We start from the raw sequence: 21,024 nt of genomic DNA, 5'->3' as shown, positions 1-21,024 counted from the left end.
TATATTAGGATTATCTGAAATTAGATGGAAGGGATGTGGAAAAACAAGAATTGAACACGCCAAAACGGTTATATACTCGCGAAAATGTGGCGAAAAAGACCCACACGAGAGTGGTGTTAGAATAGAATAGAAATATGCTTTATTGTCACTGAAAATTATACAATTTTATGGACAAAGCTTAACATAGATTCACGAAAAAGATATACATAACAATAACAATAACAAATACAATTTTATAAAATTAGATAAATCGTCAATAAAAAAAAATATATAAACAAGTTAAAAAAAAGTGAAGTAAAAAAACAAAAACCAATATATTGCAAAATTACTATAAATTGCAAAATTGAACCTACAACATAATATAATAAAACACAAACAAAGGAACTAATAAGTTTAAGCTGCTGTATGTGACACCCAAATATAGATAAATACACTTTAGTTACTTGTACATTACTGTGATTTCTTATTTAGTCATTAAGAAACTCTTCTACTGAATAATATGGTCTTTTAGATAAATGAGCTTTTGTCATTTTACGGAACTTGAGAAAGGATGTTGCAGATTTAAGTTGTAAAGGGAGATGGTTGTATAGTTTTTTTGCGGAATATAGTATAGATTTCTTTACTAACTCAGAAGACGGGATCGGTAAATAGACATCAAAAGTTGAATTTCTGGTGGAGTAGTCATGATGAGGCCTTGCTGGAAAGACATGCATGTGTTTACGAATTAAGCAAACAGTTTCTAAAATATACAAAGATGGAAGGGTTAAAATTTCGTGATCTTTAAAGTAACTTCTGCAATGGGTTGTTCTTCTGAAGCCAAACAGATATCTTATTGCTCTTTTTTGTAATTTGAAAATAACATCAAATTGGGCAGCTGTACTAGACCCCCAAAAAGGAAGACCATATCGAAGATGAGACTCGAATAAAGAAAAATATGTTATTTTAGAAGATGCTAAATTGAGTTCCTTCGAAACAGATCTTATGGCATAGCAGGCCGAGGCGAGTTTCTTACTTAACAAATCGATATGAAGGGACCATTTGAGGTTGCTGTCTAAAAGAATACCAAGAAATTTTACAGAATCAACGGTAGAGATCTGGCTGCTATTCACAAGCAGGGGTTGAAGAGCACCTTTATATGATAATGCTACCGTTTTATCCACGTTAAAGAAGAGTAAATTAGAGTCAGACCAGGTTTTTATCGTAAGAAGATCAGAAGTTATAGTTGCATGAAGAGTTGCAATAGTTGAGTTGCTCCAAGTGATACTGGTATCATCAGCAAAAAGAAAAATTTTTCCATCGATTTTTAAATTAATGATGTCATTTATAAAGATCAGGAAAAGTAGAGGACCCAATACTGAACCTTGTGGTACTCCACATATAATGTTTTTGAGACTAGAGTCAGTATCATTTGCTCTAACCAATTGTTTCCTATTATCTAAGTAAGATTTAAACCAATTCAAAGAAATACCTCGAATTCCATAGTAATTAAGTTTTTTAATCAAAATGTTGTGATTTACACAATCAAAAGCTTTGGAATAGTCACAGAAAACAGTGGCAGTATAAAGATTATTGTTTAGTGCTTGGTAAACCTCGTGAAGTACAGAAAACATGGCATCAGTTGTACATTTATTAGTTAAGAAGCCGAACTGATTTTGTGATAAAATATTGTTATCAAAGAGAAAGGACATAAGTCGGGTTTTTATGAGCCTCTCAATAATTTTGGAGAGTACCGGTAGTAGGGCAATAGGTCTATAGTTGCAGGCATTAGATTTTTCGCCACCTTTATGAAGAGGAATAATAATGGCTGTCTTTAGGCACTCTGGAAATTTACCGTTTTCAAAGGAATCATTAATTAGTGACACGAGGAGTTCTAACACATTATCTGTGAGATTTGAGAAGATTTTTATAGATAGTCCATCAGTACTTCAAGATGATTTGCTTTTGATACTATTGATCGTTTGGATCAATTCAGATTTATAGATTGGTCTTATAAAGAATGAATTCGAGACAATTTCTGAATTAGGGAGATAGGAAATGGGATCTTGATGAGACTGAATAGTGGATGTTATATTTTTACTCACGTTAATGAAGTATTCGTTTAGATTTTCAGGGTTTGGAAGGGCAAATGTTTGAGCTGCGTGGGTTTTGTTTCGAAGATCGTTTATTATGGACCAAGTTTCTTTTGCAACACTTTTGGAGCTTCCCAGACGATTTTGATAGTAGGCTTTTTTAGCTGATTTGATGAGTTTTAAGTATGTGACTCTGTAATTGGTGATATATTGAGTGACAGAGACGTTGGTAGTAAATTTCTTGATATAAAGTAGTGAACGCATATTTTTTGCTGATATGCGGATACCTTTGGTAGTCCAGGGTTTGCGACGTTTTGGCTTAATCGTAATTAAAGGAAATGCCTTATTGAAGATACAGACAAGCTTCTCCAAAAAATCACTGAAATTATAGTCCACGTCCGTAGAAGGAAAATGCCAGTCAGAAGTTAAACATAAATTTTGAAATTTATGAAAATTCCGAGCGGAAAAAATCCTAACTAAACGTCGGGTTTTCGAGGAGGGTTTGCTGAAGATGTTAAATTTCGTATATACTGCTTCATGATCCGATAGTTCCGCATTAATAACTGTAGAGCAAACATCAAGGGGTGAGAAATCGGAGACAATATAATCAATTATGGTAGATGTAGTTTTTGTAATCCTTGTAGGAGAATTAACGTGCATGGAGAGACCATATGATTCAAATATGTTGACCAAGAACATTTGGGTAGCACAAGCAGCAGCATAATTTATGTTGAAGTCTCCGCATATAATTTTTCTGCTTTTGTGAGGCAAGTCATCTAACAAATTTAGCAGGTTCTGAAAAAATAGTTCCACGGAAGAGTCAGGTGATCTATAGATGCAAATAATGTAAAGATTAAGATTTTTATTAAAAACTAAGGAAAATTCAAAGAAGGCTTCATTCAACAAAAAGTCATATTTTGTTATCAGAGAAAAATCATTGTTTGCAGAAAGAATTTGGGTGCCTCCATGAGCTGAGTTTGGACGATCATACCTAGCAATTGTGGTATAATTCTCTACAAAGAAAGGCTCGTTGACTGCAAGCCAGTGTTCTGTAACAGCAACTATCTGGGGAAATCCTAATTCCTCTAGAAACAAAAACAATTCGTCAGTTTTATTTCTTATAGAACGAATATTAATCAGAACCATACTAAAGTTGTCATCACTAAAATTATTCGAGGTTTCTAGTTCCTCAGAACACGTCGTATTATTTAAAAATTTCGTCTTGGAGAGCTAGTGTAATAATAATTTCGGTGACATTCCCTTGATTTTTGCAGGTGAATAATTCTTTCCGAAGTGAGAAAAGACCTAAAAGCAGCAAGATCAGCGTCTACTTCATCTGCACCGATTCCATAAGCATCGTTGAATTCTAGAAGAATTTTTCTTAGATCTTCATTCTTAGTCGGAAGTCCTTCGGAAGCCAGAAAGAGTTTAACACTTGTGTTGGTATACCCATCACAAAATACTGATGCAGGTTGGTCGTGTAGAAAAGCAAGATGAATTTTAATGGCCTTCAAGATATCCGGTTCCCTTAATCTGGCTAAAAGATATCGACTATTCGAGTTATTGGTCAATCTAACTCTTGGTGGGGTCAAAGGATCCAGATCTATCGATGGTTCTAAAGTATCCTTCTTAATGAAATTAATATGAGAACGGAAAGGATCTTTAGATTTGCACATTGCAATGGCCTGCTTGTCTGTCAGTATATTTGTGGTATCAACTTCATTCTTGTTGTTACTTGGAATGGTAATTGGATTTTCCAAGTTAACCGTGCTTCTGATGTTCTTCTGATTTATATCTGTCTCAGATGAAGTCGTTGGTTCGGAGTATAAGGATTCTGTAGACCACTTAACGTTTACACCCGGTGGCCAAATTTCTTTATTAAATAATAAGTCAATAGATGTTTTAGACTTAATACCTATTTTGAATGAGGAGCCAGTATCCGAGTTGGCATCTTTAAGGAGGGCGTAACATCTTATAAATTCCTTGATACCTAGCTTCTCTTTAATGTAATGAACTACTTGTATAGGTGTGTATATTGGGGCTAAGTTGCTAATGACGACAAAGTGACATTTATCTTGTGCAATTTTTGTTTTTTTGACTGTACTGGTTTCAAAATGCTGGGTGTCTTCAGTTTGGGTACTTGAAGTGGCATATACTATGTTTTTCTTCGATACCTCTTTCTTCGTTGGTATAGTAGGTAGTTTGTTGGAAAGATTACACATTTGATTAGATATTTCACTGATGTGTGAAGAGAGCCTCTCTAATCCCAACTTTATCTCAGATGAATGTGTATCTTGGACTTGTATTTTAATCGTGTCATTTGAACAGCCGAAAAAAACTGACGATATATTGAAAATATCTTGTTCCATCTGCCTTATGGATTTTAAAAGATACTCAGGATTTAACAAGTTATTTAATTTATGAATCTCGTCAATTTTTTTTGTAAGATAGTCTAATTTGTCGTCATTTTTTGCTAATAAATCATATGTCTCTATAAATACAGGCAAATTATCTGTGAGTTTTTTAGTAACTTGAAGTAAGGCGTCAAAGTTCTCTTGTGGTATTTGATTTTTTGTTAAATTTGTTACTTTTTCATTTAAACATCTGAGGCTAGGTGAATCACATAATGTACAGAAATATTTTAAATGGGCATTTTTTGGATCTAGTAGAGTTTTTGAGACGGTTTTATTGAGACCAGAACACTTGAGACAAAAATATCGTCTACAGTCCCCATGACAACGTATCTTATATTTGTCGTTTTCGGAAAATTCAATCAAGCAAATATCACAATTGTAGTGTTGCATTCATGATTTCAAAAGAAGCAACAAATGCCCTAATAGAATGGGAAGCCATCTCGGATAGAATAATAATGGCTAGATTCAAAGCGAGATATAAAAATCTAATAATTGTTAATGTATATGCACCAACAAATGAAAAGGAACAGGACATAAAAGATGAGTTTTACCAACAGCTACAGACGGCATACGATAAAACACAAAATAAATATAAAAAAGATATTGTGATGATAATCGGAGATATGAATGCCAAAATAGGAACGAATAATAGTGGAAGAGAAACTGTAATGGGGAAAGAAGGATTGGGACAAATTAATGAGAATGGTAACATGTTTATAGATTTCTGCACCCAAAATAGTTTAGTCATAGGTGGAAGTATATTTCAACACAAACGCATACATAAAGTAACATGGACATCCCCTGATGGACAAACACACAATCAGATTTACCACATAACCATAGATAAGACATGAAGGCACTCACTCTTAGATGTTAGAGCAATGAGAGGGGCAGACATAGGGTCCGACCACATGTTGATTAGAGCCAAAATCAAACTCAAACTAACCAGAAGTAAGAAAATGCCAATGGAACAACGAGAAAGATATAACGTTCACTGGCTCAAAGACGGAAATGAAAGTACTGAAGAATATAAGACCAAGTTAAGAGAATTATATAATAAAACTTACAACACAGAAAATGCCACGATAGAAGAGCTGTGGGATAAATGCAAGTATGTATATACACAAGCAGCAAAAGAAACGATAGGAATACAAAAAAGAAGTAATAAACCATAGCTATCGAGAAGCACGTAGGAAAAAATAAACGAAAGGAAACTACTTAAATGTAAAATGCTAAAAAATGATCTAAGAGATAGGGAACAAATGAAGAGAGAATATAGAGAGAAAGATAAAGAAGTTAAAAAAAGTGCGAGAAACGACAAAAGACAATATAACGAAGAACTGTCAATAAAAGCAGAAACAGCAGCAAAAAACAACGACATGGGAATTCTATATAAAACGACGAAAAAACTAAGCTCGCGCGGAAAAATGACGTTGAGCATGTAAAAGACAAGAACGGGAAAATATTGAAGAATGAAAAGGAAATAATTGAGAGATGGATCGAACATTTTAGAGAAGTATATGCCAACAGAACAATAGAACACGAAATGGAAAATGAAGAAATAAAGGAAGAACTAAACTTCACCGAATCGGAATTCACAAAAAAAGAAGTAAGTAAAGCAATACAACAGCTGAAAAGAGGGAAAGCAGCTGGCATAGATAACATTACCACAGAACTACTGAAAGCAGATAGAGAAACATCGGAAGAAATCCTGTATGTACTAATAAACACAATATGGCAGGAGGAGAGAATACCTGATGATTGGAAAAAAGGTATAATTGTAAAGATACCCAAGAAGGGAGATCAAACGAACTGCAACAATTGGAGAGCAATAACACTACTTTCTACAGTGAGTAAAGTCATGACAAGGATGATACTAGAAAGAATGAAAGAAACTATAGACCAGTTGTTAAGACCAAACCAAGCGGGCTTCAGAAGTAATAAAGCATGCACAAATCATATTAACATATTAAGAAACATTGTAGAACAAACAATAGAATGGCAGAGCAAAATCTATATAAATTTCATTGACTTTAGACAAGCCTTTGACCGGATTAACAGAGAAAAAATGTGGGAAATATTAAAGAGATATGGAATTCCATTAAAATATATAAGAATTATCAAAATGTTCTATGAAAACTATACCGCACAAATCATGCACAATGGGAAACTCACAGAACTAATCAACATAGACAGTGGAGTCAGACAGGGGTGTATTCTATCTCCAACCATATTTCTGATCTTAATTGACTGGGTCATGAAGAAGGCAACGAAAAATAAAACAGAAATTAGATGGAATGCTTTCGGTCAGCTTGAAGATCTAGACTTTGCAGATGATATATGTCTGGTGTCCGAAAAAAGACAACATATGCAGAAAAAAAAACAGAAAAGGTGACAAAAGAAGCAAGAAAAATAGGACTAGAGATTAACACAAGAAAAACCAAACTTATGAAGATAAATACGGAAAGAGAAATGGGTATATTCATTGAAGGAGAAGAAGTAGAAAGTGTACAGAAGTTTTGCTATCTGGGAAGCATAATTGACGCTAGCGGTGGAATAGAAGAGGAAATTAATGGAAGGATAACTAAAGCCCAAAATGCGTTCTATATGCTGAAGAAAACATGGGAGTCCAATAGATTAACAACCAAAACCAAAATCAGGATATTTAATACAAATGTAAAGAGTATTTTGCTATATGCAGCAGAAACTTGGAAAATAGAGAAAAAGATTATACAAAAGGTTCAAACATTTGTAAATAGATGCCTTAGACGAATATTGCAAATATATTGGCCAAATCGGATAAGTAACAAGGAACTTTGGAGAAAAACTAATCAAGAGCCGATAGCCAAAACGATAAACAGACGCAAATGGAAGTTTATTGGACACACATTAAGGAAAAATGAAGATGATATAACCAAACAAGCCCTGGATTACCAACCAACTGGAAAAAAAAAACAAGGCAGACCAATGACATCCTGGAAAAGAAATATTACCAGAGAGCTAGAAGACAATGGGTTAACATGGAAAGAAGTGAAAGCCCTGGCCAGAAACAGAGATGAATGGAGGGGGACTGTAGAGGCCCTATGTTCCAAATGGAATCAAGAGGAGTAAAGTAAGTAAGTAATACTTTTTAAGATATTTTGAAAAAAGGACATTTTTTCAAAGAAAACATTTTTTTACTATAAAACCAAATTTGTTCAAAAATAAATAATTTGGACCGGTAAAACATACAGATTGTATAAACAATGCTATAATAATATACACATACACATACAGGAAATGGTAAAGCGGTATTAACGATTAATTTTATTTGGGGTGTTAAATAGGGGGAGATTTTACAATTTTTTCTTCCAAAATAAATGGGCCAACTTTATTTTGAGCGTAACTCGCTTGGTTTTAATGCTAGAAAGTTTGATAAAAAAATAAAAATTAAGCTTTTTGTAAACACTTTAACAAATTTTTCTAAGATTTTCCCGAAAATTGCTTAATTTTTTGGTTATTTCACTTTGAAATATTTGATTTGGAATTTGACGAATAAGAACGTATTTTCAAGGAGCTACAACTTTGCTTTTACTGGGTTTATAGACTTCATTAATACATCGTTTTTTTTTCGATTTTTTATAAGCTATATTTTTGTTAAGAACATTTTATTAATAAAATGCTGACTTTTTGAGCTATTTGTAAAATACGTGGTTTTTTTTGTTAAAAAATACACATTTTTACTCGCAAAAAACTCGAAAAGTATTAGCTTAGTTAAAAAACTCTATAGAACAAAAACTAACTAGAATTAGTCAGTTTATCCATTTTCCGATTTATCTTGAACGTATGTTTTTTTACCCCCGACAAGGGGTGACAAGGGGGAACCCCCCCCCAAGGGAAAAGCAACCAACGGTACAAATTCAACTATAATCTGGAGGGTAAGTAAAACTTAAGACGAAGACAACTGATATTAGACAATCAAAGAATTGAACACGTGGATTCGTTCGGTACGTCTACTTAGGAACAACAGTTACTTCAAGCTGAGATGAAGCGAAGGAAATACGTATAAGAATAGATAAAGCAAGAGCGTCGTTCACTAGCATGGAGCAAATTTTCACCTCGAATAGCCTCACCCTACCTCTCAAAATTTGACTTCCGAAGTGTTATGTAAACCCGGTTTTGTTATATGAAATGGAGGCGTGGACAATATTAAAGAAGAAAGTAGAGAAGCTCATGATCTAATGAATAATAAATTAAATAACGGATGTTGTATAGCCCTTGTCCGAAATTATTGCATATAGTTCGTTAATTTCAATCACTATAATGCACCCAACCCGACAAGCCCACAATAAGAATGAAAGTATTCCGGTGGTGTGTGTTGACGGAATTAATTAAAAATAAGTGTAACAACGAACAGTAATATATTTATTTATTTTGGGTAAACAAGCGTGTTTTGCTTATATCTAGAAAGGGTATTGTTAGCGAGAGCGAGGGTGTGTCTGAATCGTTCGCATGCTGTGTAGATACTGACTTGCCGGACCACCAACTGTTATGTCAACTGATTTGCGGTTTTACGATAATGGCCAGAAGGGCAATAAATTACTGCATCCGCCTTTTCAAAGATGAGAACCTTTTTGTATTTTAAAAAGTTGATATGAAGAGTGTGGCAATCTGGCATCGTAATCAATTAGTGTTTCCTTGAAAAAACATTAATTTTATACTTTTAATCTGTTTAGGGATACATTTTCGTTTCTCGAAATCAACGGCCCTTGTTGGCATATGGTTTGTGTATTACATGTGAATTTTAAATGACTAATGTTGTTTCGTTTTGAGAAAAGTTATTAAAAATTAAGAAAATAAAATTAACAAAAATAGTAATTAAAGCGTATCGCTATAAAAGTCACTCTAGACCAGGGCAGTTGGGAAAAAATAAATCGATTTTTAAATACAGCACCTCGACTTGTACTTTTTATATTGTGTTCCGGATGACGTTAGGAAAAAAGTCCACAATAGAAAAATGTGTGGAGATGCATAATTGAATTTACATTGCATAAAATGCACAAAAAATGCACGCAATATTTCGAGCCATATCGAATTTCACAGGTTATGGTACAGAGATGTCGGACATCCGGTTTATATGTGTTTTATTTACTTTGAAAAGGCATTTGATCTAGTACAACATACTGAAATGATTACCATTCTTCAGCAGGTGGGTATTGATGATAAATACCTACGCATTATTAAAAATCTTTACTGGCATCAACGTGCAAACATCAAGATTGGTCGGGACACCTCTGAAGAAATTCAAATACGAAGAGGAGTAAGACAGGGCTGCATTTTGTCCCCACTAATATTTAACATCCATTCTGAGCTCGTTTTCAATAAAACCGTGGATAATGTTCAATATATATTATACTAAGGATTTCCACAGTTTTCACTGTATTCCTTCACTCAACCATTCTCTCCAGCTCTTTCTGTCTTGCCAGTCCCCTTCCTGTAGATTTCCTCTCTCCATTGCTTCGTACATTCATCTCTGAAGGATCTTCGGGGTCTGCCTCTCTTCCTTTTCCCTATCGGGCTCCACTCTGTTATTCGGTTTATCCAACGATTTTGGTCTGATCTTCTGACATGTCCGTACCAGGTTAATCTCTTCTGTTCGATGTAGTCTATTATGTCTGAGTTCACTCACATTTTTCTCTTTATCTTTATGTCATTTATTCTATCTCTCTTCGTTACTCTGCAGCTTCTCCTTAGGAATTACATCTCTGTTGCTCTTATTTTGTTTTTGGTTTTCTTATTTATTGTCCAATTTTCACGCCCATACGTGAGGATATTTCTTGTCATGGTATTAAACAGGGTGTTTCATTTGGAAAGTAACATACGTTAACTGTAGAAAGAGGACACTTAGGCGGTCCCAAAAATACCATACTTAATGGGTCTTACTCCATTAATAACAAAAATACTGGGTGTTTTATCTATTTTGCCATTTTCTTAATTGGTTCATAACTTTTTAACCACACTGTATATTTATTTTATATTTGGCACGCAAATATCGTTTAAGGTGTACAATAAATTAATTTATTTACAATTGTAAAAAATCCAGGTCCTGATTAAAAAATATTGGAAAAATATTCCGACCCAAACACAACACCCTGTACATTAAATTTTTTTAAAATGGATTTTTCTATTGAAAATAGGATGAAAAACTAAATTTAGTGGCATACTTTGAATTTTACATACAGCTTAATTTGAATACAGCTTACAACTTGTCAACCGCAATGTTTATTGATTTTATATTTAACACGCAAATATTCTTTTAGGTTTCCAATCAATTAATGTATTTACAATTATAAAAAATCCAGGTCCGGATTAAAAAATATTCTATAAATGTTCCGACCCAAAAAAATACCCTGTATATTATTTTTTTTTAAATGGATTTTGCATTTGAAAAGAAGATAAAAACTAAATTTAGTGGTATACCTTGAACTTTCGGCAAAATGATTTTTCTGGTAAAATTTTGAATTTGAATTCTGAAATTATGTCAATTGCGAGAGCTCTAAGCAGAAAAAATTAAAATGCGACTTTGAAACGGGTATGCGATGGACTACCCCAGCTAATTGAAATAATATTCGAAAATATTAACTCAATCATCCAAGATAGCCATCGTCACACCCTTAGCTTAGCTCAGTCACTTAGGTGTGTGTTCGTCTTGTCCTAACCTTAGATATGAACTCTGAAAATTTAGAATGGAAGCAAACAAAACAATATTTTTAACTAATCATGTTTATTGTTCAATAAAGATATAACAAAAATATGACTTAGTAAATTGCATTAACAAATGTATTCAAATTATTGCCAAAAACTAACAATTCTGGATTATACTTATGGCTTTTGGTAGCTGATGGTAACTTCTTGATGTCGTATGGTACTGCTGCTGGTTCTGCAACGGGCTCTGGGGTTCTAAAGGTTGTACTTTACCAGGCCTACCGATGTTGGTCGTTGCAGTCTAGTTGTTGCGGTTGCAGTATGGATGCCATGTCCTCGTTGTTCTATCGCCGGCGATTTGAGGGTTGTTGAAACTCCCGGAGGGAGAACGGTGATCTTATTCCCAAAAACTGTAACAGTAAAACACATATCAACAATCAAGAAGCTAATAACCCAATTGTACCATCGCCAAATAGTATCCAAAAATAGTAAATGGCAAGGTAAATTAAATGGAATTTAGATGAGGAGATTAGTTAAAATTTTGATTACTAAACGTGCATACATGTAAATTAGAAAGAAATATTTAAAACTAAAATATCAGAACACATGGTTGAACATTTGAGGTTAGATATAAAAAATATTAGAAAAACTGTTATAAGATGCTAGGTATGGATGGAATATAATGACTGTAAGAAATTATTAAAAAAAAACTTTATGTAAAACTCACCCCAAGAGGAAGATTTGATTTGTAACAAAAATGATTTATTTTTGAAGCTTCTTTGCCTTTTATGACATTTCCACTACCATTTTGAGAATGAAATACGGGGGGTTGTCACTGTCATTAAAATGACATGACAACGAACCTTGGACCGAAATTTGAAATAACGAACATGGAACACAAGAGATGATACAATGTATGGGGTACGTTCAGTATGTTCAATCGATGATTTAAATGAAAAGAGATATAGTAAATAGAAGATAATAAAAGAAGATAATAAAAGAGGATAATAAAAGAGAATAATAAAAGAGGGCGCCAACGAGTTTTTAACGAAGAAAACTGGTAAAACAAATAGAAGAAAATTATTGTTAATGAAATATTAAAGTAAATAAAGTAAAATAATTATTTAAAAATAAAATATCCAAGATGTGACGTTTGTAACGTTACAACTTAATTTTAATTAATACCATTATTTAATCTAAATTGGTAAAATGTTAACATTTCAATGTTTTTTAATTATGTATGACAAATAGTTCATGACGAATATTCATCTTTAAATAATGAATAAATAATACAGGGTCAATAAAGAATCATCACTTTAATCAACAAAGTATCTAAAAATTATAACAAAACAGCGAAAATTTTCAGCATAATAACTACTCAAAACTAAAGTACTTATTCAAAATTACCACCATCAAAAATTATTGTTATGTGTGCAAATGTTAATATTTTACCAATTTAGATTAAATAATAGTATTAATTAAAATTAAGTCATATTTTAATTTGTTTTACTTTGAGCTTCGCAATGCACATCATTTCAGAATTTAAATTCAAAGTTTTACCAGAAAAATCATTTTACCGAAAATTCAAAGTATACCACTAAATTTAGTTTTTCATAATCTTTTCAAATGCAAAATCCATTAAAAAAAATTAATATACAGGGTTTTTTTGGGTCGGAACATTTATACAATATTTTTTAATCCGGACCTGGATTTTTTTTATAATTGTAAATACATTATTTGATTGGACACCTAAAAGAATATTCGCGTGTTAAATATAAAATCAATATACAGTGCGGTTGACAAGTTGTAAGCTGTATTTCAATTTTTTCTACTTAGAGCTCTCGCAATTCACATAATTTCAGAATTCAAATTCAAAATTTGACCAGAAAAATCATTTTGCCGAAAATTCAAAGTATACCACTAAATTTAGTTTTTCATCCTCTTCTCAACTGAAAAATCTATTTTAAAAAAATTTAATGTACAGGGTGTTGTTTCTGGGTCGGAATATTTTTCCAATATTTTTTAATCCGGACCTGGATTTTTTACAATTGTAAATACATTAGTTTATTGTATACCTTAAATGATATTTGCTTGCCAAATATAAAATAAATATACAGTGTGGTTAAAAAGTTATGAACCAATTAAGAAAATGGCAAAATAGATAAAACACCCAGTATCTTAAGACCCATCAGTAAGACCCATTAAGTATGGTATTTTTGAGGCCGCCTAAGTGTCCTCTTTCTACAGTTAACGTATGTTACTTTCCCAATGAAACACCCTGTATATTCTTCTTTTTGTTTTTATGCTGATGTTCTTACCCCACAGTATCGGGTTCAGTTTTCGTATGCAGTGTCTTGTTTACCTAGTCTTTTTTTTATATCTTCCTCAGTTTTTTTTTTTGAAAAATGGCTTTGGCAGAGCCAATTATCCAGACTTGTTTCTGATTGATTGCAGATTCATAGTCATAAATTTCTTATAACATAAGGACATTCTACAATTTTATTTTTATAGATACATTGGTACATTGTGTAGCTTTTTTTTTATTTTGACTTTTTTTAAATTATTTTACTATGTTTTTTAATATATATTTTAATTTGTGCGAAACACTTTTTTTTACTTCTTTTTTTCTATTCTTTTTTATTTTTGTTCCTTTTTTTTCTTTTTTTTTTGTTTATTATTTTTTTTGTTATTATTTTATTTTGTGTTTTTTTTAATATTATTTTTTTTATTTTTTCAAACCACATTAACAAATTATGCCTATTTATTACATATTACGTTTACAACTTGTATTTACATAATTTAACATATTTATAAATGAGATGAAGAATTTCCATATCATTTGTAAATAATAAAGTATTTAGGTTTATTGGGAAAAACATTTTAAATCTTTTAATTCCTTATAAAGGTCGTTTATGTTATTTATGTTTAAATGACATTCTAATATGACATGTGTTAGATCTCCGATTTTGCCACAAGTACAATTGGGAGTATCAAAATCGGAGATCTAACACATGTCATATTAGAATGTCATTTAAACATAAATAACATAAACGACCTTTATATCTTTCTCAGTTGTTCCTTTGTTTGATATTATAAAACCTAAATATTTGTACTTATCTGTTCCTCTGATTTGTTTACCTTCATCTATTTCCAGTTGTTTTATTTTTGTATTCTTCGTTGTTAGGTATTCAGTTTTCTTTAGGTTTATTTCCATCCCATTCTTTGTATATTCCTGTTTCAGTTTCCTCATCATAAAACTGAGGTCATCTTCGTCTTGTGCGATCATTATTTGGTCGTCAGCAAAACTTAGGTTATATAGATATTCGTTCCTTACTGATATACCGATTCCTTCGCTCTTTCTTTTCCATGGTTTCATTGTTTTTTCCAGGAATATTTTGAACAGGGTAGGGGATGTAGAGTAGCTCTGTAGTAGTGCCTTTGTCGTCTTAAATGGACTGCATATTCTATTGGCCATTTTTATAGCTACTGTGTTATTCTTGTAGAGTGCTTTTACTGCTGTTATTAATGTATAATGTTATTATAATGTTCAATGTGGCATCAAAACATGAATGACGTCAATATTAATAATTTCAGGTACGCGGATGACATTGTGTAAAATTATAGTCCTGTCGCCAGGGTATGGTGGCTCCCGCCTTCTGAGCCACCCTGGATACTTAGGGGTGGTTACCCCGACTATGAGAGTTGATGTAGTAAATATAGTTCGTTGTTAAGACATTTATTTACACGTTAAATATATCACAGAAAGTAACTGGTGGTATATTATTTACTTGAAATCGATGTTACCCCGTCGAATCTCAACTGCTGATTGATTTATCTGTTCTCGTAAAAATATAATTAAAGTCGGTTATTCTTTATTTACTGTTTTGGTAAGCCGAGGTGACCGTGATTCAAAGTGCTGACTGTTAATAAACACCCACTGAATATTATTGCAACTCGACCTTGTATCAAATACTAGCATGCATCGATGCAAAAACTAGGTTAATCGTATTTATTAAAACAACCATTACCACGGGCATTTAATTATTAAAAGGTTTATTTTTAATATGATGTTTACTGAGATGCTGTGTATCCCAATTCAAGGGGGGGTACAACGGCCTGCTTATCAGATGGACTTACCCAAGTTTTTTGAAGTTATACTTCTTTACCGGCGATATGAGGGTGAATTTTTATATGTTAAAACCTATGATCCCGGCTCATGCGCATTATAACTTTGTTCTGATTGGATGTTCAAATGACATGTCAAAAATTATTCAATATGGCGGCTGTGGCACAGCTGTACGTAGTTTGATTATTTATGGTTGTTGCGTTTTGAAATTTGTGGGAAAAGAAACAAAGTTAGTTAATAGTTATACTGCCTTTTTAAATAGTTTTCATATACCTATATTTTTGGACTTTTGGACTATTTTGGACAAGGAAAACTCATTCTAATTTGGTAAGTAGTTTTTATTATAATCATATTGTAATTATACATTTGGATTAGGTTGGAATACATACATTTATTTTCTCAAGAATGGGGATTTTAGAGAGAAATCCCAAATTAGGTCCGATTTTTATTTTTAAATTATGATTTTTTGGCGTAGATTTATTTATCTAGTAGGTATGTAATGCTTTGATTTACATACTTAATTTGATTACCAACAAAAGTTCTACCAATTTTCATCTAATATATTGTTTTCTTACTGTTTTGTTATATTTTAATATTTTCTTCCACAAAATTTAAACTATATAATTTAATTATATTCAAAACAACTGTCAAACAGTAAAACGTTCAGTTACCCTATTTTTCCACATGACAAATAATGTGGAATTGGACGAGTGAGTATAGGCTTCGATTACGAATCAAAGCGCCTCGAAATTCACGGGTTCGATTCCCGATGCAAGTTTTTATTTTTTTATTTTTTTATGCATTTTATGATTGTAAGTATATTTGTTATATAATTTTTTTTCAGAAAATGCGTATTTAAAATTTTTGCCAATAATTATTATCGTTCAGAAATAATTTTTCCTTTGTGGCAATTTTCAATGTGTTTGTGTGCGTTTTATTCTTTTATTTTTTAAAATTTTTGGTATTGTCTTAAAAATCACATAATATGTAGTAGAAGTATAACTTCTTACGTGCGTGTTCTTTTTTTATGTATTTTGACACGTAGAACACGAACTTTTTGGGTAAGTCGATCCGGATGTCGATAAGATTGTTATAAACAAAGAACTTGAGGAATCACATAAGCGCGATATTTCGCAAAACAAAACGTTGTTTTGTATTTTTTGGCTCATGCTAAGCAAAAAATGTTTTTACAAGTTTTTTCGTAGGATGCATAGTTTTCGACATAAACGTGGTTGAACTTTCAAAAAATCGAAAAATTGCAATTTTTGAACCCGAATAACTTTTGATTGAAAAATAAAATAGCAATTCTGCTTACCGCATTTGAAAGTTCAAGTAAAATTCTATCGGTTTTGATTACTTCCATTGCTAAACATGAATGTTTTTATTGTTAAACAAAGCTATAAACACAGTGATTAAATGATGTTTTCAATGCATTTCCCATTTGAAATCGAACGAGTAGGCGAGCATACAGACAATTTCTATGTAGATTATATACATTAAAACGCATGCATTGGGTACGGGAAACACTATGTGTTTATGGCTTTGTTTAACAAATAAAAACTTAATTTTTAGCAATGCAAATAATCAAAACCGATTGAATTTGACTTGAACTTTCAAATGCAGTAAGCAGAATTGCTTTTTTATTTTTTAATCAAAAGTTATTCGGGTTCAAAAATTGCAATTTTTCGATTTTTTGAAAATTCAACCGCATTTATCTCTAAAGTGTTGCATCCTACGAAAAAACTTGTAAGATCATTTTTTGCTGAGAATCACCAAAAAAATACAAAAAAATGTTTTGTTTTGCCAAAAATCGCTGTTATGTAATTCCTCAAGTTCTTTGTTTATAACAAACTTATAGACATCCGAATTAACTGTTACCCAAAAAATTCGTGTTCTACGGGTCAAAAAACATAAAGAACTTGGGTAAGTCCATCTAAATTAAGGAGGCCGTCGTACCCCACTGGCGACAGGACTATTATGCATTTCCACCAATTTTTCTATTGTAGACCTTTTATCTAATAGCCACTTTACACGATGCAAGTAATTGCGAAATTTATTGCACAAGTTCTTGCAGCAAGAACTTCTGCAATAAGTTGCAACTAGCTTTCTGCAATAAAGTGATTACACAGTGCAATTGCATAAACTGACATGAAATGGACAGAAACTTTGACATACCATAAATTTTGGGTTATGTTGTTTTTATAAATTAAAAATGTAATTTTTTGAGTAGAGTTATCAGATATATTAGATTGAAAATGTTAGATTATAATTTGAGAAAAGTATAATATGTATTATGTAAACAAAATCAATTAATACCTAATGCAAGTATACCTATAATACATTATTCATTTACAAAAGGAAACAAGTTGTTAAATACAAAAGAAATAAAAATAGAATATAGTTTCTTTAATCCCTATGTTGCATAATTAAAGTTATCCCCCAGAATAATGTTATCTGTGAAGCGTGAAATTGGTAAAAAGTTCCTCTAGTTTTGTCAAAAATTGTTTAGTTTGAAATTCAGGATGACAGAATGTCAAAACAAACAGTGTAGCCTTAAAAGTTACTAAAAATATACCCAAATTGCAGAAACAATTGAATGAAAAATAGGACATGTTCTATCTAGCTGCAACTTCTTGCAGCAAGAAATTGCTGCAAGAAGTTGCAGCTTTTATGTGCAATTCGCGTATGACACGATGCAATTTCTATTGCTGCAAGAAATTGTGCAATTAATTGCGCAATTAGTTGCATGGTGTAAAGTGGCTATAACATCATCCCAAACACATTGCAAAAAATTGCAAGCTGATAGGTGCCGCACTTAAAAATCGATTTATTTTTCCTGAATGTCCTGGTCTAGAATAAAAACAGTCAATCCAAAACTTCTAAATTATAATTGATTCGATATATTATATGAGTCACAGTAGGAAAGTGATAAATTAGGTGCAGAATGCATTTTTTTAGATATCAATTAACTACAACGAGCAGAACACGAAACTAATTGGGCAGCCATCTGTGGCGTATATTTATATCGTATCAATTTGCTGGTATTTATTTCCTTGTGTATCCTCCTCTCCACAATTACGCAATTATTTAATAATGTGTCAGACACGAAACTGTTCATTCTCACACACGGCTATAATCACAACGTTGAACATAACTATGAAATTACTTTAATCAGAAATTGGATGTTTGTTGTTTATTAAAAAGGCTTATATTATTATCAAAATAGTCGTTTACTTTTTGCTTAATTTTTTTTTATTTGTGGCTTTAGCACTTAGCTATTTAGCCAGATAAATACTTTAATACATATTGATATGTTGATAATAATAATTAATACTAATACAAAAAACAAACTATTTTTTTATTTGTAATTAACGTGTCTCGACAGCTACTGGTCATTGGCACGGGAACAGTTTACATAGTTTACAACATTATAGTTACAAATTATACATACATTATACATACATACACACATACCCAAAAGTTTGGAATACGTACAAATAATATATCTACGCCTAGGGTGGTTTCAAAACTGTTGTTGATATTCATTTTAGAGCGTTTTTACATGAAAATGATAAAAACTTTGAATCGTTTTTGTATCATTTTGCCCATTTTGGTCACATCCAACTGATTAGCGTATTTACGCATTATTTCAGTCTGTGTTTAAATTTGAATTGAGCCGTTTAAAAATGCCTAGAAATGTGATATCTCACTTTGACAGATCTAGAGTAATTGCTTTGTTGCAACAGGGCTTTAGTCAAAGTGATATCGTGAATATTGTTGATGTTACTCAGAGTGCTGTATCTAAAATTTAAAAAAAATTCCAAGAGACAAATGACGTCAAGGATCGTCCCAGAAGTGGTAGAAGTCGATGTACAACAGCAGCACAAGATCGGCAGATAACATTGATAGCTCGAAGAAATCGGCTGGAATCCACAAGTGGTATATCCAGAGAAATTTCTAGGCTGCAAGGACTGAATATTTCACAGCAAACAATAACACGCCCACTAAATGCGGTAAATTTGTATCGTAGAAAACCCTTACATGTTCCTTAACTAACCTACCAACACAAAATAGTAAGGTTGCAATGGGCCAGAGAAATGGTGCAACATGGTCCTAACTGGAATAGCGTGATGTTTTCTGACGAGTCAAAAATTGGCTTGGTATCTGATTCGCGAAGAATACTGGTTTGAAGGGCCCCGGGACGACAGGCCCGACTAGAAACAGCCCAACCGCGTGTCCCGTTTGAAGGTGGCAGTATTATGGTTCGGGGTGGTATTATGAGTGGTACACGGACGCCACTGCTGGTTCTGGAGAGAATTGTCACTGGTGCTGGGTATATCGAGGAAGTTTTAAATCCTGTCGTACGTCTATTCCGAGGGGCAGTAGGTGATGAATTTTTATTTATGCATGACAACGCTCCTCCTCATCGAACAGCAGCACTACAAAATTTTCTGGAAGAAGAAGGAATATCTACACTACAGTGGCCCTCGAATTCCCCCAATAAGAACGTTACTGAACATGCTTGGGACATTATCAAGACCCGCATCAAAAAGCGAAACAATCCCCCTATTACACTTCGCGAACTAAAAGATGCTGCTCGTGAAGAATGGGAGAGAATTCCTCAAGCCCAGCTCGACCAGTTAATCAACAGCATGCCAAATCGCCTACAGGCATGCATACAGGCCAATGGAGGAAATACTAATTATTAGTTTTATTAAAAATTATTTTTTTTTCTTACTAATTTATTTTTAAATGTAAGTTGTACTTTCTAAGTTTTTCACTCCAAGAGAATAAATAATTTTTTTCGCATATCGTTTATCTAGTTTTGAGATTTATTTAGTATTGTTAAGAATTCAAACAAAATGATGTTTAACTATTCAGAAAAGTTTATATATGAAAATCAATAAAAAGGCGAAATATTCCAGTATTCCAAACTTTTGAACATATTGTGTACATTATAAATACAAATACATTTGGTACGATCAGTTCTTATTAGTGAAGCCAAACAATAAAACTTATAGATTAAATACTGTGCACTGGTTAGATTAGTTGGAATAAACGTGTTTCTTTTAGGAATTTTAGAACACAGTGAAAACCGTTTGGAACACTGAGGATGTCTTTTAAATTCCCTTTTAACTTGAACTTGTTTCTAGAGAGATCATACTGACAGCAGTCTATTATTACATGTTTAATGGAAAGGAGAGTATTGCAGGAATGGCATACTGGAGGGTTTTCTGACGCCATAAGGTATCCGTGTATGAGACGTGTATGCCCTATCCGTATGTCCTTTCCTGTTCATGTATGACATACTGAGCCGAGATAAGTTAGGTTGAATTTCGTGCAGCTTAGTTTTTGTTCTATTCCATTGGTCTGACCATGAGCTGAGAATTTTTTGTTTAAACAATATTTTAAGGTCCGTGTAGGTTTGGACCTGTTTAAAGGCTGTGTCAGAAGAACAATGCTGCCTTAGCAGCCTGGTCTGCTTTTTCGATTCCCAATATACCAACATGGGATGGAGTCCAAATCATTGTGACTGTTATGTTATTGGTATATAGTTGGTTGCAGATGATGTGTATTTCCTGGACTAATGAATTTTTTGTGAAGAGGCATCTTATGGAATGAATCGAGGAGAGAGAATCTGTAAAACAAACTATTAAAGCTAATACAAATTAATAAAATACATATTATTTTAATTTACTTAATACTAAATAAAAAAGTGTCTATCTAAACC

The sequence above is a fragment of the Diabrotica virgifera genome, chromosome 9 (assembly GCF_917563875.1).
Source record: "Diabrotica virgifera virgifera chromosome 9, PGI_DIABVI_V3a".
NCBI classification, from domain to species: Eukaryota; Metazoa; Arthropoda; class Insecta; order Coleoptera; family Chrysomelidae; genus Diabrotica; species Diabrotica virgifera.
The sequence above is the reverse complement of the archived record's forward strand: the minus strand, read 5'-3'. Positions refer to the sequence as shown.